Source organism: Phascolarctos cinereus, unplaced genomic scaffold (assembly GCF_003287225.1).
Source record: "Phascolarctos cinereus isolate Bilbo 61053 unplaced genomic scaffold, phaCin_HiC Scaffold_726;HRSCAF=1367, whole genome shotgun sequence".
NCBI lineage: Eukaryota > Metazoa > Chordata > Mammalia > Diprotodontia > Phascolarctidae > Phascolarctos > Phascolarctos cinereus.
The window spans coordinates 383,835,844-383,852,700 of record NW_027556098.1 but is presented as its reverse complement, the minus strand read 5'-3'; positions in this window follow the sequence as shown (position 1 = coordinate 383,852,700).

Sequence of the window (16,857 nt, the reverse complement as noted above, 5' to 3'; positions counted from 1 at the left end):
AAAGGAAAACTCCTAGGAATATTGTAGCCAAATTCCAGAGTTCCCAGGTCAAGGAGAAAATATTACAAGCTGCCAGAAGGAAACAGTTCAAGTACTGTGGAACACAATCAGGATAACACAAGATTTAGCAGCTTCTACATTAAAGGACCGCAGGGCATGGAATATAATATTCCAGAGGGCAAAGGAGATAGGATTACAACCAAGAATCACCTACCCAGCAAAACTGAGTATAATCCTTCAGGGGAAAAAATGGTCATTCAGTGAAATAGAGGACTTTCAAGCATTCTTGATGAAAAGACCAGAGCTGAATAGAAAATTTGACTTTCAAATACAGGACTCAAGTGGAACATGAAGAGGTAAACAGGAAAGAGAAATCATAAGAGACTTATTAAGATTGAACTGTTTACATTCCTGCATGGAAAGATGATATTTATAACTCATGAGACCTTTGTCAGTATCAGGGTAGTTGGAGGAAAAAAATTATATGTATGTATATGTAGATAGATAGATAGAGGGCACAGGGTGAGTTGAAGATTAAGGGGTCATATCTGGAGAATAAAATTAAGGGATGAGAGAGGATTATATTTGGAGAAGAAGAAAGGGAGAGGTAGAATGGGGTAAATTATCTCACAAAAAAAAAACAGAAAAGTCTCTTACAGTGGAAGGGGAAACAGGGGAAGGTGAGAGGGAATGAGTGAATCTTATTCTCATAGGATTTGGCTTAAGGAGGGAATAACATACACATTCAATTGGGTATGGAAATCTGTCTTACCCTACAGGAAAATAGGGGAAAGGGGACAAGAGAGCAGGGGGATGATAGAGAGGAGGGCAGATTGGGAAAGGGGTTAATCAGAAGTAAATACTTCTGAGGGAGACAGGGTCAAAAGAAAGAATAGAATAAATGGGAGGGCAGGATAGGATTAAGGGAAATAGAGTTAGTTTTTCACAACATGTCTACTATGGACGTGTTTTGCATAACTGCACATGTACAACTTATATTGAGTTGCTTGCCTTTTCAATGAGGGTGGGTGGGGAGGGAGGAAGAGAGAAAATTTGAAACCTAAAGTTTTAAAAACATATGTTTAAAAAAAAGTTTTCATATGCTACTGGGAAATAAATATAGGAAATGGGGTACAGAAGTCTGTCCTGCCCTACAGGACAATAGAAGGGGAAGGGGATAAGAGAAGGGGAGAGAGATAGAAGAGAGGACAGAGTAGGGGAAGGGATATTCAGAATGCATGCCATCTTGGGGTGGGGGGAGGGGGGAGATAGGGTGAAAACTTGGAACTCAAAAACTTGTGGAAGGGAATGTTGAAAACTAAAAATAAATAAATTTATATTAAAAAAAAAGAATTATTGGACTATCCAAAAGCCAAGATCAAAAAAAGAGCTGAGATATCATCTATCAAGAAATTATCAGGGAAAATTTCCCTGATATTCTAAAGTAGAGAGCAAAATAGAAATGGAAAGATTGCACTAATTACCTCCTGAAAGAGACCCCAAAATGAAAACTCTCAAGAATATTACGGCCAAATTCCAGAGCTCCCAGGTCAAAGAGAAAATGTTGCAAGCAGCCAGAAAGAAACAATTCAAATATAGTGCAGCCATGGTCAGGATCACATAAGATCACCAGCTTCCTCATTAAATGATCAGATGACTTAGAACATGGTATTCTGGATGGCAAAGGATTACAAGAAAGAATCACCTCCCCAGCAAAATGGAGCATAATCCTTCGGGGAAAAAAAAAAGGATATTTAATGAAATAGAAGACTTTCAAGCATTCCTGATGAAAAGACGAGAGCTGAATAGAAAATTTGACTTTCAAATACAAGGCTCCAGAAAAGCATAAAAAAAATGGTGAAGAGGAATCATAAGAGATTCAATAAGTTTAAACTGTTTATATTCATCTTTTTTTTTTAGTGAGGCAATTGGGGTTAAGTGACTTGCCCAGGGACACACAGCTAGTGAGTGTTATGTGTCTGAGGCCAGATTTGAACTCAGGTCCTCCTGACTCCAGGGCCAGTGCTCTATCCACTGTGCCATCTAGATGCCCCTTAAACTGTTTCTGTTCTTACATGGGAAGATGATACTTGCAACTCATAAGAACTTTCTCATTATTAGGGTAGTTAGAAAGAGTATACAAGACAGAGAACATGGATGTGAGTTGAATATAATGGGATGATATCTTAAAAAATATATAAAATTAAGGAGTGAGAAGGAAGGATGAACTGGGAGAAGGGGGAAGGGAGAAGTAGAATGGGGTAAAGTATCTCACATAAAAGGGAGAAAGGAGCTTTTACAGTGGAGGAGAAAATGGGAGAGTGGTGGATAATGCTTGAACCTTACTCTCATCAGTAAGAGGGGAATAACATAAATACTCATTTGGGTATAGAAATCTAGCTTGCTTTACAGGGAAAGATGGGAAAAGTATAGGGGAAGGGGGCAGGGTTGATAGAAAGGAGGGTGAATTGGGGGAGGTGGTGTTCAGAAGGAAAACACTTTTGAGGAAGAACAGAGTGAAAGGAGAGAGAGAGAAAAGGATAACCAGGGGGAAAATAGGATGGAGGAAAACATACACAGAAAGCATAATGGTAAAAAAAAAATTTAAGTCAGTATCTCTGATAAAAGCCTCACTTCTCAAATATATAGAGAACTGATTCAAATTTATAAGAATACAAGTCATTCTCCAATTGATAAATGGTCAAAGATATGAACAGGGAGTTTTCAGATGAAATCAAACCTATCTATAGTCATATGAAAAAATGTTCTAAACCACTATTGATTAGAGAAACACAAATTAAGGCAACCACTTCATACGTATCAGACAGGCTAACATGACAAAACAGGAAAATTATAAGTTCTATAGAAGATGTGGGAAAATTGGAACACTAATGCATTGTTGGTGGAGTTGTGAACTGATCTGACCATTCTGGTTAGCAATTTGGAATTGTGCCCAAAGGGCTGTAAAACTATGCATATCCTTTGATCCAGCAATACCACCACTACTTTGGATCAGTATTTTAAAGAGATTTAAGAAAAAAAAGGAAAAGTTCCCTTATATACAAAGCTTTATACATGTATAACCTATATCAAATTGCTTGTCTTCTCAATGAAGAAGGATTGGAGGGAAGGAGAGAGAAAATCTGGAACTCAAAATTAAATAAAGAAAAATGTTAAAAATTGTTTTTACGTGTAGTCAGAAGAAAATAAAGCATTAAATAAATACTAGGTTAGTCATTCTGGAAAGGTTGCTATTGCTTTCTGTGACTCCTCTGTTTCTTCTTTAGTCAAATGGGGATAATGATACCCAGAGGTGTGGTGAAGATCAAATGAGGTAATTAATGTAGATACAGAGCTTACAAAGTGAGCTATTGCATGTGTGAGCTGTTTTTATTGAACAGGGATTCTGGGAAAGCAGAGAAAGGTGAAGACGAGAAAGTGCCTTTGAGGTCCAACTCTTTCACATTACAGGGGCATCATCCTTGCCCAGTGTCATAGAGAAGGGTAAAATCCCAGAATTGCAGAACTGAGGGGTGGGGGACTTTAGGAACTGCATAGCCCAACCCACACCTGAACAGGAATTCTCCCTAAAATATACACGTCATGATAGATTTTTTTGTTTTGTTTTGTTTGTTTGTTTTTGGCAAGGCAATCAGGGTTAAGTGGCTTGCCAGGGTCACACAATTATTAAGAATCATGTGTCTGAGGCCAGATTTGAACTCAGGTCCTCCTGACTCCAGGGCCGGTGCTCTACCCACTGCGCCATCCAGCTGCCCCACAAATCATGTTTTTGCCTGATGAGTAAGCTTTTGCTCAGGACACTTGCGTTGAGGGAGAACCTTCTTCATTGAGGTATGGCTCCTTCTCCTGTTACATAGCTATTACATGTTTCCTTGTGGGGTGTTTGGGGTATTTAGGTATCGCCTCTGGTGGGAGGGCTGCTCATCCACCTTTGAGGTCTACCTTCACCCAACTCTTACCTGTGGTGCCAGGAAGCTATAGCATGTGCAGTGGCCACATCCTGGTAAAACTATCTCAGCAGATGGGCTAAACCAGGCTGAAGGTAATTGACAGGCTCTGTCTGACTTAAATCCAGTTCATGTGCAAATCAAGACATTGTCTGTGATATCATCGGTCCTCCTTAAAGTGAAGGATAAACAGCAAATGTTTCCTCCCATCAAGCCTACACTTTCATCTTAGAAACCTCCTCCTGGGATCATGGGATTACAGATATACAGCTGGAAGGGACCTCAGAAAACATCTAGTCCAAACAGCTCATTTTATAGATGAGGAAATGAAAGCCCAGGTCCCCTTTTAACAGGAAAGTTAAGTGAACTTGCCCAAAGTCACTTTCGGCCTTTTGGTCCAACATTCTATCCATTATGCTGGTTTTCTTTTAATTGGATTATAGCCTTAAACCAAAAATGAGGTTAGTCAGGATCACAGGTTCATCTTCTCCTTAAGTCAGTTTGCTTTTTTCAGGGGAAAAATACTCCATTGTATGCACTGACTCTGCCCCTCTCCCCCTTTCCCCCAGCCTCATTGCCCTCCAAATGAGAGGTAGCATGGTGTAGGGGATAGGATACTGGACTTGGAGTCAGGAAGCTCTAAGTTCATATCCCACCTCTAACCCTTACTAGCTGTGACACTGAGCAAATCATGGCTTCTCTGTGCCTGTTTCCTCATCTGCAAATGAGGGAGTTTCACTCAGCCTCTAATATCCCTTCCAGCTGTGAATCAGTGAAATCTCACACCAAGGGGTGTCAGTGGAGATAGCATGGAGTTCCTGTCCATGGTTAAATAACTCCAAACTACTGTGAGATCTGCAAGAGACTCCATCTCCTACACGGGACAAGCCCTTTGTGGCATTCCTGTAATGAGGGAGGGCAGAAGGAAGGACTACTTTGACTTTTTGCCTCCTTTGGCCAGCAGAGGGCACCCGAGGACAAGGAGTGTGCCGAGGCTGGGCTTGGATGCTGGCTAGTGGGTTTCATCTGTTCAAGATCCTAGTGAAGAAGCATCCTCCCGGCCTCAGAACTTTAAATACAAACAGTTCATGTTTCTTTAAGGTTTACAAAGGATTTTCCTCCTTTCCTATCTCTGAGGAAGGTAATGTAAATACTTGTTGTTGAGTAGTTTCAGTTTTGTCTAACTCTTTGTGACCCTGTTTGGGGTTTTCTTGACAATGATCCTGGAGTGGTTTGCCATTTCCTTCTCCAGCTCATTTTACTGTTGAGGAAACTGAGGCAAACAGGGTGAAGTGACCTGCCCAGGGTCACACAGCTAGTAAGTGTCTGAGGCTGGATTTGAACTCAATCTTCCTAATTCTATCCAGTGTGCTACCCATCCCCATTTAATGGATGAAGACTCTGAGCTCCTGAGAGGGGAAGCATTTTGCACAGACTTATATCGTTAGGAAGCATCCAGTCCAGGATATGAATTGTACCAAGCTGTTTCTCTACGTGGGACATGCCTTATTCTGATTCACTTTACTACTAGTGCCTTCCCCTTTCCAATTAACCTTTCATTTCCTCTCTATATCCTATACATACCCAATTATTTGTTACTCTCTCTTAGTTTCCTCATCTATGATATGAGGGGATTAAACTCAATGGCTTCTTTATTGGAGAGCTTTCCTAAATCTAGCTCTGTGATCCTGGGTTCAGAACCCATTACCCTGGGTTCAGAGAACTCTGGGAAGACTTGTATGAACTGATACAATGAAGAACCAGGAGAACAATTTATACAAACAACTTTGAAAGCCTTAAGAATTCTGCTTAACGCATAGTCAAGTTCTGAAACCCTCAGCTGAAGGACAACATATTATGAGTAACAAGAAAAAAACAATTTAAATATTAGAATCACACAAGACCTAACAGTAGTGACACTAGAAGATCACATGTTTTGGAAAACCATATATAGAAGAGCAAAAGATTGTGGCTGAAAATATCATACCCAGCAAAGGTAAGCATAATCCTGAATGGAAAAAAAGTGGATATTTAATGAATTTAATTAATGAATTAATAATTTAATGAATTGTCCTGAAATGAATTTCAGGATTTTTTGAACACAAACAAACAAACAAACCTGAACGTAATAGAAGATTTGACATACAAGATCCAAGAGAAAAATAAGGTACATATCAAAGACTAATTACTCTCTTGTATATGAGGAAATATAAAATGTATGTCTAAGATTGTTATTAGTAATTGAGTAGTTTGTAAGAAAGATTCAGGTAGACCTGAGTATAATATGATTTTAAAAAGTAAAATCACTTAGGAACAGGTAAAAAGAGTAACTATTTGATGCAAATGAGATATGATAGGAAGAACTGACAAGAGGAATTAGAAGGAGGAAGAAGGCTGTTGGTCTGGAACCCTATTTTCATCAGGAATGGATTTAAGAGAGAACAGTACATATATATCTAGGATGTTATAAAAGTTTTCTAAATTCAGAAACAAAAGGTTGAGGGAATAGGGAGTGGGGAGAGGATAAGGGAGGAATTTTTAGAAGGGAGGGTGAGGGAATAGGACAAGGTGGGTAACAGAAGGGTGTTTAGGTGAATGGGAATGGGAGGATAAGGGAGGGATCTTTGGTGGCAGGGTAGGTTAAGTAATAGGAAGGCAAGGTAGCAGGTAGAAATAAAGTAGAGAAGTTAGGAGAGATAGGAAATAAGAGATACACACACAAAATAAAGATCAGGAGTACAATTTATTAGGGAAAAAAGCAGGGGTAGTAATCATGATCTCAGACAAAGCTAAAATAAATTTAATCAAAAGAGAAAAATAGGGAAACTACACTATATGTTAGTCATATTAATCAGTATCATTTTAGACTATTTAACTATACAGTCTAAGGTTGGAATATTGCTGTGGTGTAGGAAATGATGATTTGGTAGACTTAGAAAAATGTGGAAAGACTCAGACTTATGAAGGAACAGGTTATCCACCCTTAGAGAAACAAAGGCAAATAAGTATAGTACAGTTTTACATAGATGCATATGAATGTATATGTCTATACATGAGTATGATTATAGATATCTAAGTATATGTATGTGTATGTAAGTTTATGTATGTGTATATGCATGTATATGTGAATGTGTTTGTATTAATATGTATGTGTGTGTGTATGTATATATATATATATATGTATATATATAGGTATATATGTGTGTGTATACATATCCACACTTAATGTAGCTTTCTTGGAGAGTGGGTAGGAAGGGCAATAAAGAACAAAGTAAAAAGTGCACAGCAGAAAACAAAAGAAAACTCACAAGGAAGCAAAGAAAAGATGGACAGCTCTGAACACAATGCATAGTATTTATTGCATAGGTTTTCTTGAAATAGAAATTCATTGTTGCATATTTTGAATCCTCACTTACATTCTGCTGTGCATGTGACAATTTTTTTCTTTTCTTATTTTGTATTTAAGTTTATAATATATTTCTTTTTCTTTTCTTATTGTGTATTTAAGTTTTAGTATTTAAGTTTAAAATAAGTTAATAATAATAAAAAAAAAGAAAAAAAGAATTCTGCTTAATGCAGTGACCAACCGGTATGGTAAAGGACCTTTGATGAAGAATATTACTCACTTGATTATTTCATAAAAACCTAGGACGACTTATATGAACTGATACAAAACGAAGTGAGCAGATCCAGGAGAACATTGTACACACTAAGAACAATATTGTACGGATGATCAACTGTGAAAGACTTAGCTACTCTGTTTCAATACGATGATCCACAACAATTCCAAAGGACTCACGATAAAAAGTGCTATCCACCTCCAGAGAGAACTGACAAAATCTGAATGTAGACTGAAGCATATATTTTTTTACTTTAAAATTCTTTTCTTGCTTTTTTTTTTTGGCAACATGGCTAATGTGGAAATATGTTTTGAAGAAGAAGAGGAGGAAAAGGAAGAAGAAGAAGATGATGATGATGATGGTGATGTTACCCAACTTCTGACAGAGAAGGGGTGGATTCAAATTGCAAATTGGGACATAGCATTTTTTTTTAACATGAGCAATACAGGAATTTATTTTGCTTGACTATGCACACTTGTTACAAGGATCTTTTTTTTCTTTTATATTGCTGGTGGAGTAGGAGGAAGAGAAAAGAAATACCTGTTATTTGAAAAAGAAAAGAAGAGAAAAGAAAAGAAGAGAAAAGAAAAGAAAAGAAAAGAAAAGAAAAGAAAAGAAAAGAAAAGAAAAGAAAAGAAAAGAAAAGGAAAGAAAGGAGAACAGAAGATAGATCATGAGTGACTCCAAGTCGAGGCTTGGCTTCAGATCAGCTTTACAAAGAAAGTTCTCTCTCATTCTGGGCAGGGTGAATATGTTCAAATGTCAAGAACTGTTGGAGCATCTTTCCTTGGGCTGAGGAGAGAGGAGATGAAGTAAAGGACTGAGAGCATGCCTTGAAGGGCGTGACCTGAAATCTCGTGGGACAAATGTCCCGGACAGCTTCCCCCATTTACGTCTGTGATATGTTGCTGTTATGGTTTGCTCTCTGGGCTGCTAAGATCCAGGCAGCTTTTGGACACCAAGAGAGAGCTTGGCTATTTCCTGTCTCTTCCAGTGGCTCATCTGAAGGCACTTGCATATTGGATCGTAGAATTCAGAGCTGGAAGAGGAAGAAAGCAAAGCCCAGAGAAGCCAAGTGGCTTGTCTGAGGGCAGAGAGGGAACAGATTTGGGATTTAGGGCAGCTAGGTGGCGCAGTGGATAGAGTGCGGGGCCTGTAGTTAGGAAGACCTGTGTTCGATTTCAGCCTCTGACACTAGCTGTGTGACCCTGGGCAAGTCAATTAATGCGATTTGCCCCAGTTTCCTCATCTGTAAAATGAGCAGGAGAAAGAAATAGCAAACCACTCTAATATCTTTGCCATGAAAACCCCAAATAAGGTCATGAAGAATTGGACATGATTAAAATGTCTGACCAACAACATGGGATTTGAACCCAAGTCCTCTGAAAGAGTACTGGATTTAGAGTCTGAGCACCTGGGCTCCATTCTCAGATTTGCTGCTTATTAGCTTGGGCAAGTCATTTAGCCTTTGTAAGCTGCTTCATCTTGGGAACGGACCTGATGGACTTCAGATGTTCTCTAAGGGGTCTTCCAGCTCTAGGTCCTATGAGCAGAATTCCAAGTCCATTAACCTTTGCATCACATCCCACTGCTAATGAAAGTACTGAAAGGAACTCTTTATGAAGTAGGCATATGAAGTATGACAGTTATGAAGTGGTCTTCTTGGGTGTTCTTAGCTACCACTTCTATCACTCAGGGGTGGGGGTGGGGGAGATAGCAAAAGATTGTACAAAAATGCTGGAAACCAATAGAGAAGTGGAGCCTCAAAGCTGAATTGAACCTAAGAGACCGTGTAGATCAGACCAGTAGTTACAGACCAATGTAGCCAAGGCCTATCTGAGCATGCCTGGTTAGCTTAACATGGGACCTTCTGCATCCCCTACCTCATGGATGGGGGTAGCCTTCACAGCTTTTAAAAAGGCATGACTGGGCCAGCTGGTGTCTCTTTTCCACCTCCCTTTCTTCTGTGTCCAGAAGGTGAAGATCCCAATTCACCTACACCATGGGTGCCATGAACTGAACCCGTGAGAGGGGAAGGACTTTCCCTCCCTTTCTCTTTTATCCCTGGCTCCAAGAAATGGGCCTGGGAATGTTCCTGTTCTGTCTTATTTGTCCTCTTTAGTTTCAGGAGCTGGAGGTGAGAAAGTGATCCTCACTGGACTTGGGAATTTGAGCCATGGTGACCTTGGAGCCAGGATTTGCCTGAAGGATGTTGCACCTGGCCATTCCAGCATAAGAACCCCAAGAAGCCAGGGTGCCTGGGACTGGAGGCTGAGGATGGCTTTGGTCACAGAGCTGAGGCTGTGCTCTATAGGAATGAACCCTGATCTGCTTCCCTTCCCCAGAGACTGAGGTGGGACAACAGGGGAGGAGCATTATGGTTCCCATGTGTTGGGAGAACAAGTTCATATACATTTGTGATTATAGCTTTTGAAGTAAATATTTCTGTATGTTAGTAATTAATGCAACTGGGGTGCAGGGGAATCTCTCCCTCTACTTCATAATCCATTGGTGTGGGGCTGGAGCCATCGGCAGAGAGGCCAGATGCCCCCAACCCTTTTAAGGATCCCAGAGAAGCCGGGTGGCGAGAGGAGATGGTGAAACCTTACCTACCTGGCCTCCCAGGCAATGAGGGCCATGGTAGTCCTCTATTGCATTCAGTGGCTCACGGTTTCTCAGGGCTTCCATGCCAGGTTGGCAGGGTACAGCTCCCCTCCTACAATCCTGGCTCCAAGGTCACCATGGCTCAAACTTTTGATCCCATGAGGATCACCTTCTCACCTCCGGCACCCCAAACTGAGGAGGACAAACAAACAAACACATGGAAACAAACACAGGCCCATTTCTGGGAGCAAAAGCGAGGGAGTCCAGGACAAGGAAAGTCCTTCCCCTTACACCAGTTCAGTTCATGGCATCTATGCTGAGAAAAAGCAGGAAAGGGAGGGAGGAGAGAGGAGACAGTGGTGAAACATGGTGGAAAAAGAGCTGTGGCTAGCCTGCTGATTACTCATCCCTGCTCCCCCCCCCCGCCCCATTCTCCCTTTTCTTTTCATATATGTTATGGGATCACAGAATCACAGACTCCCAGTGGTGGATGGTACTTTCAAGATCATCTGGTGATGTCCAGCCTGACCAAGAGTCCTTTCTTTCGTATCCTTGACAAGTAGCAATCCAGGCTCCACTTGGAGACTTCCAGTGATGAGAAACTCCTTCCTTCCAAAGGCAACTCATTCCATCTGGGGACAAAATCTGAGAAAGAGCCAGGAAAGTTTTCCTTACACAGAGCCTTGATCTTCCACTCTGATATTTCTACCCATTGCTTGTAGGTTAGCCCTCTGGGGCCTAGCCAGAGCAGGACTAACCCTCTCTTCCATGGTACAGGTTTCCAAATGACAATGTAGCAGTCAAGTCTTATGTGCAGGCTAAACATCCCCAGTGCCTTCAACAGATCCCCTCATGCCAAGGTCTTCAGTCCTCTCCCAACCCAACCACACCGGCTTGTACAGTGGCCTCCTCTGGACATCACAGACCATCCTGCCAGTTACAGCTCCAGCCTTCCCTCTCGCAGACGCCTCTCTGCGAATGACAACTCACATGTCTATAGTTTTAAGGTTTTGAAAGCATTTTTGCCACAACCTCCCTGTGAGACAGGTAGTTATCATTATATCTGTTTCCCCACCAGCTTCCATTTCTTGGCCTGGGCTCCAGAGCAATCCCAGGAAGCTCACTATCCTGGAGACTGGTACTCACTCTTCATCAGTAGTACTCGCTGTGATTGGAGGACTGGAAGGTGGAACTAAAAACTTCCCACTACGTCTCTATTCAAAGAGCGCCCCGAGGAGCAGCTAGGTGATTCAGTGGACAGCACTGGTTCTGGAGTCAGAAGGACCTGAGTTCAAATCCAACCTCAGACATATAACACTCACTAGCTGTATGACTCTGGACAAGTCACTTAACCCCAATTGCCTCAAAAAAAAAAGTCAGAGGGCTCCCAGGCCCACCAACTCTTCGTTTCTCACCAGCTATCACCTCTCGGGCCAGACTCCCTTCTTTTCCCCCTTCCTGATTTCCTTTTGTGTGACATCTTTCCCCTTTAGATTGTAAGCTCTTCAAGGCCAGGGATTGTCTTTTTTTTTCGATTTTGTCTCCCCAGCACTTGGCTCAGTGCCTGGCACATAGTAAGAGCTTAATAAATATTTACTGATTGACTGACAAGGAAGTCACTTGCTCAGGGTTGCACAGCTGATTGGACACTTGAAATCTGACTTCTGGCTCCAGATGCAGCACCCTTCCCATTGGGCCTAAAGGACTGTCTGTGGCCGTGTCACAGAGCCAAGTTAACTGGTTCTCATGGGAGCCAAGAGCACAACCTTGGCTTTATGAGCGCAATGATCTCACTCACTGGGTACACCAATTAGAGATAACCCCCTGTGTGCTAAGCTCAAGACAGAACAGCCCCAAATATCTGCCTCGGGGAAGACCACTGAGAACCCTAGGTTCTGTTGACATTTCTATTGAGGACGATAATTATTTGTTAGCTTTAAGAAGAAAGCTCTAGGCCAGTATGAAGGTGTCTGCATTTAATAATACTTACCTAGTCTGGGTTCCTACTTTGAAAGACATATACATATACATACATACATACATATATATAAACAGATGTACATATATACACCACACACATATGTATATAAGCATACATACATATACATATATGTATACACATGTATATGTATGTGTGTATACATACAGGTATATATACACTTGTCCCTAAAAAACGAGGCTAAAGGAAGCAGCAAAAATTAATTAATTAATTAAATAAAAATAAAATATATAACTTTGTTGTTCATTGTTTCGGTTGTATCCAACCCTTCATGACCCCCTTTGGGATTTTCTTGGAGAAGATACTGGAGTGGTTTGCCATTTCCTTCTCTAGCTCATTTTCCAGTTGAGGAAACTGAGGCAGACTAAGGTAAGTGACTTGTAGTAATTGTCTGAAGTCATATTTGAACTCAGGTCTTCCTGACTCCAAGCGTAGCACTCTACTTCACTACCTAGTTACCCAAAGTACATAACGAGACATAAATTACTAACTTTACAGTAGAAGTGGAAAGAGGCCATAATTAATTAATTGATTTACTAGTTGTGCTTCCTTGGTGTAATTTTTAGCTCCAATTAGTAAGTAGAGGCAGTTTTAGGTTTCCCAGGATTCTCCCCTCCCCTCCCCAAACTTTCCCTATATTACCCTCAAACTCCTGTTTCATTTGGGGCCTTTCTCAAGTTAATCATGGTGATGAGCTTCCTCTCAGGTGGCTTTGCCAACTTTGAGGGTTCCTCACCAGCTTACCAACAATCTTCCTAAGCCCTTCCTCCTGAGGTGAACAGCTCATAGCCTGGGTATCTTTTGGGAAGATGGTGCCATGATAGAGAAATCCATGAGGTTAATAATGATGGTGGTAATAACTAGGTAAAGTAAGAGGTTTAGAGCCCCTGATTGTCAAGGACCCTTCATTAGCCCCACCCCCAATTTCCTGTGTTCTAAGGATCTTCTCTGCTCTCACATTCTATGTTCTAAGTAAGGTCTCTCCCAGCTCTGACACTTTGTGTTCTAAGAGCCCTCCCAGCTCTGACTTCCTGTGTTCTAAGGCCCTCCCAGCCCTGACTTTCTGTGTTCTAAGGGCCCTCCCAGCTCTGACATTCTGTGTTCTAAGGGTCCTCCCAGCTCTTACAATCTATGCTTTGACATTCCTCCAGGATTCTATATTCTATATAGAAATTCTATATTCTAGGGTCCCTTCCTCTCATCCATAGCTTTCCTTGTTCTCTGGCCCTCTTCTTCACTGACATTTTACAATTCTGTGAATACAACACTCTGTTTGACCTTGGACAAGTCCCTTCCCCAGTCCGGGCCTCCATCTCCCCATCCATGCACGAGGGCCCTGGGCTTGCTGAGCTTGACATTTCCTTCCAGTTCTGACACTGGGATCTAAGAGTTTTTTTTTTCAAAGCCTTCTCTTTGATTTGTTCTTTGCTGAAAGTTAAAAAAAAGAAAATCCCCAGCTGCCTGTATTTTAGAGCTAATGCTCACAGTAGCCGTAGGGCTGCTGAAGGCCAAGGTCTGCTGGAAACCAATGAGTGCATTCGCTAATAGAGGAATAAATAAAAACAAATCATATTGCAAGAGTTCTCAGTGGGGTCACTTATCCACTGTGAAGGCTCCAGGGTGTTAGGAGGAGGTGGGAAGAGAACTCTGTACCAGCATGCAAACCGCTTTCCACATGTGGGCCTTGCAGCTGATAACATTTCCCTTATTTAGCCCTGCTTTCCTTTTCTCTTTGGGCCTCTGCAAAACGAGAGGATTTAGATTTTAGTGCGTCAGTCGACAAGTGTGGACCGAGTGCCAAGGATCTGAGGATGATGAAAGGAAGTAGATGAGAGGAGGCGGATGGAGGTGAGAGGAGACAGAGATGGCACCAGAGGACCTGGGTTTGAATTCTGACTCCATAACTTACTACCTGTACAACCTTGGGCAAGCTACTCTTCACCCTCACCCCTATCTCTACCCCCAAAACAGGCTTCAGCTTCCTCATCCATAAAATGGGGGAATGGGACTAGATAATGTCCCACTCTAAATCCTTGGACTTAGAAGGGGGTAGAATCAGGAACTGCCTAGAGATGAAAAATGGGCGTATTAGAACTGGGTTCCCTCACTAGGGCTAGATTTGGGTGGTGTTCATAGCAGCAGGTCCCTGGAAGAGAGATCTCTGGGATTTTGTGGTTTGGATTCTTGTTGGTATTGTGATTCGTGGTGTTTTTCTCTTTCTTAGGAGAATTTTTTTTTAAACCACAACTTCATTTACACTGAGGGCAAAGAGATTTCCCACCCATACTTTGGCCAGTAGAGTTAAGGGAAGAAATGAATACATTCCAGGGCAGTCCATTTCCCACTTAGACTGTTTCCCTAAGTCTGGAGCGCTCTCACTTCTCACCTCTGCCACCTGGAGCCCCTAGTTTCCTAAAAAAAAAAATAGCTCTTACAAGATGCCTTGGGAAAATTACTTTCCTTGCCTGAGCTTCAGTTTTCCTCTCTGTCAAATGGGATGATAATACTTGCACTGTCTCTCAGGGTGTTGTAAGGATCAAATTTTATCTATCTATCTATCTATCTATCTATCTATCTATCTATCTATCTATCTATCTATCTATCCATCTATCTATCTATATGTGTGTGTATACACACACATGTACACACATGTAGATATGTACACATACACAAATGCACACATATGTATACATATAACATACACACATATGCACATCTAAAATATTTATGTATGTATACCTGTATGTATGCATGTATGTGTATAGTGCTTTTACAAAATGATTTATAGAGAAGAATATTATTACCAGAGAGTATAGTTTTCTAAAAATTACACCCATGATTTCAGTGGTGCAGGTAGATTCCTGGTAAGGAAACTCCCTTTCTCAATGGAGATGGCAGGAATTTGCTTGGCAACTTAGAAGCAGAGAGATTTTTCTGGAGACATTGAGGGTTAAGTAAATGAAATAGCTAGTTATCACAGTGAATAGAATGCTGGACTTGGAGTCAGGAAGACCTGAGTTCAAATCTAACCTCTGACACTAGCTGTATACCCCATGGCAAGTGACTTAACCTTTGCCTCAGTTTCCTCATCTGTAAAAGGGGATAATAATAGCACCCACCTCCCAGGGCTGTTGGGAGGACCCAATGCGATAAGATGTATAAAGCACTTTGTAAACCTTAAAGCTTGTTATAGAAATGCTAGTTATTATGATTATCTATAGTCCAAGGTCTCACAGTAAGTATGTATGTGTCCAAGGTGGGACTTCTCGACCATGAGCTGGGATCTTTATCCAGTATGTTAGATTCCTCTTTATGCCAGGTATCTTGGGAAATTTGAGAATTGTTAGGAAAAGAAAGTACTTTCAAGGACAGCCTCAGATGTAGATGTTACTACAGTATTGAGTGCTGAGGGTGCCCCTGAAACTCTGAAAGGAGGAAACCCTAATGTAGAGTTACTGTGGTTGGTTAAAATCAGAAGCAGTTCCTATTCTAACTACTCAAGTCCTCAGTATTTATTAAGCACATACTATGTGCCAGGCATTGGGCTAAGTACTAGGGATACAAAGAAAGGCAAAAAACAGTCCCTGCCCTCAGGAAGCTCACAGTCTAGTCTGGGAGACAACATGCAAGCAACCATGTACAAGCAAGCTATAGAGAGGTTACACTGCAGATAATCCCAGCATAAAGGGGTCTTTCCCAGTCTTGAAGAAGGGAGGATATTAGCTAGGACCTGAAAAAAAAAAGAAAGGAGCTGGGAGATGAAGATAAGGAGGGAGAGGATTCAGGGGATGGCAGGCAGCCAGTGAAAAGGCACAAATCAGGAGATAAGAGTGTCTTATGGGAGCAACAGCAAAAGGGCAAATGTCGCTGGATTATAGCGTAAAGGATTACATTGTAAGAAGATTGAAAAGGGAAGTTGAGGCCAGGTTCTGGAGAGCTTAAAAGGTAAACAGGATTTTCTAATTGAATCCTCCAAGAGATAGGGAGTCAATGGAGTTTATTGAATGTGGGGTGGTGACGTGATCAGGCACGCACTTCAGGAAGGTCATTTGGATAGCTGAGTTGGGAGATGGACTGGAGCGGGAAGAGATTAGAGGCAGGGAGAGCAACAGGCAGGCTATTTCAATAGTCTAGATGTGATGGGTGAAGACTTGCACCAGAGTGTCCGAGAAGAGGAGGCATATCAAAGGGAGATGTTAGGAAGGCAGAATCAGTATCTCTTGACAAGTGATTAGATCTGGAGAGTGAGAGAAAGTGAGGAGTCCAGGATCTCAGGTAGGTGGTGGACCTGAGTAACTGGGAGGATGGTGGCATCCTCAATAGTGAAGGGAGGTTTGAGGGGCAAAGATAGTGGGTTCAGTTTTAGACATGTAGAGTTTAAGATGTCTATGGGACGTCCAGTTGGAGATGTCTAATAGGGAATTGGAGATAGATGCCAGACTGGAGGTTAGGAGAAAGGTTAAGGCTGGAGAAGTAGATCTGAGAATCATCCTCATGGAGATGATAACTGAATCTGTGGGAGCTGATGAGGTCATCATGAGTGTAGAGAGATAAGAGAAGAAAACCTAGGACAGAGCCTTGGAGGACCCTCAGTGGTTAGTGGAAGTGACTCAGCTAAGGATCCTGCAAAGGAGACTAGGAAGGAGAGGTCGGAAAGGTAGGAGGA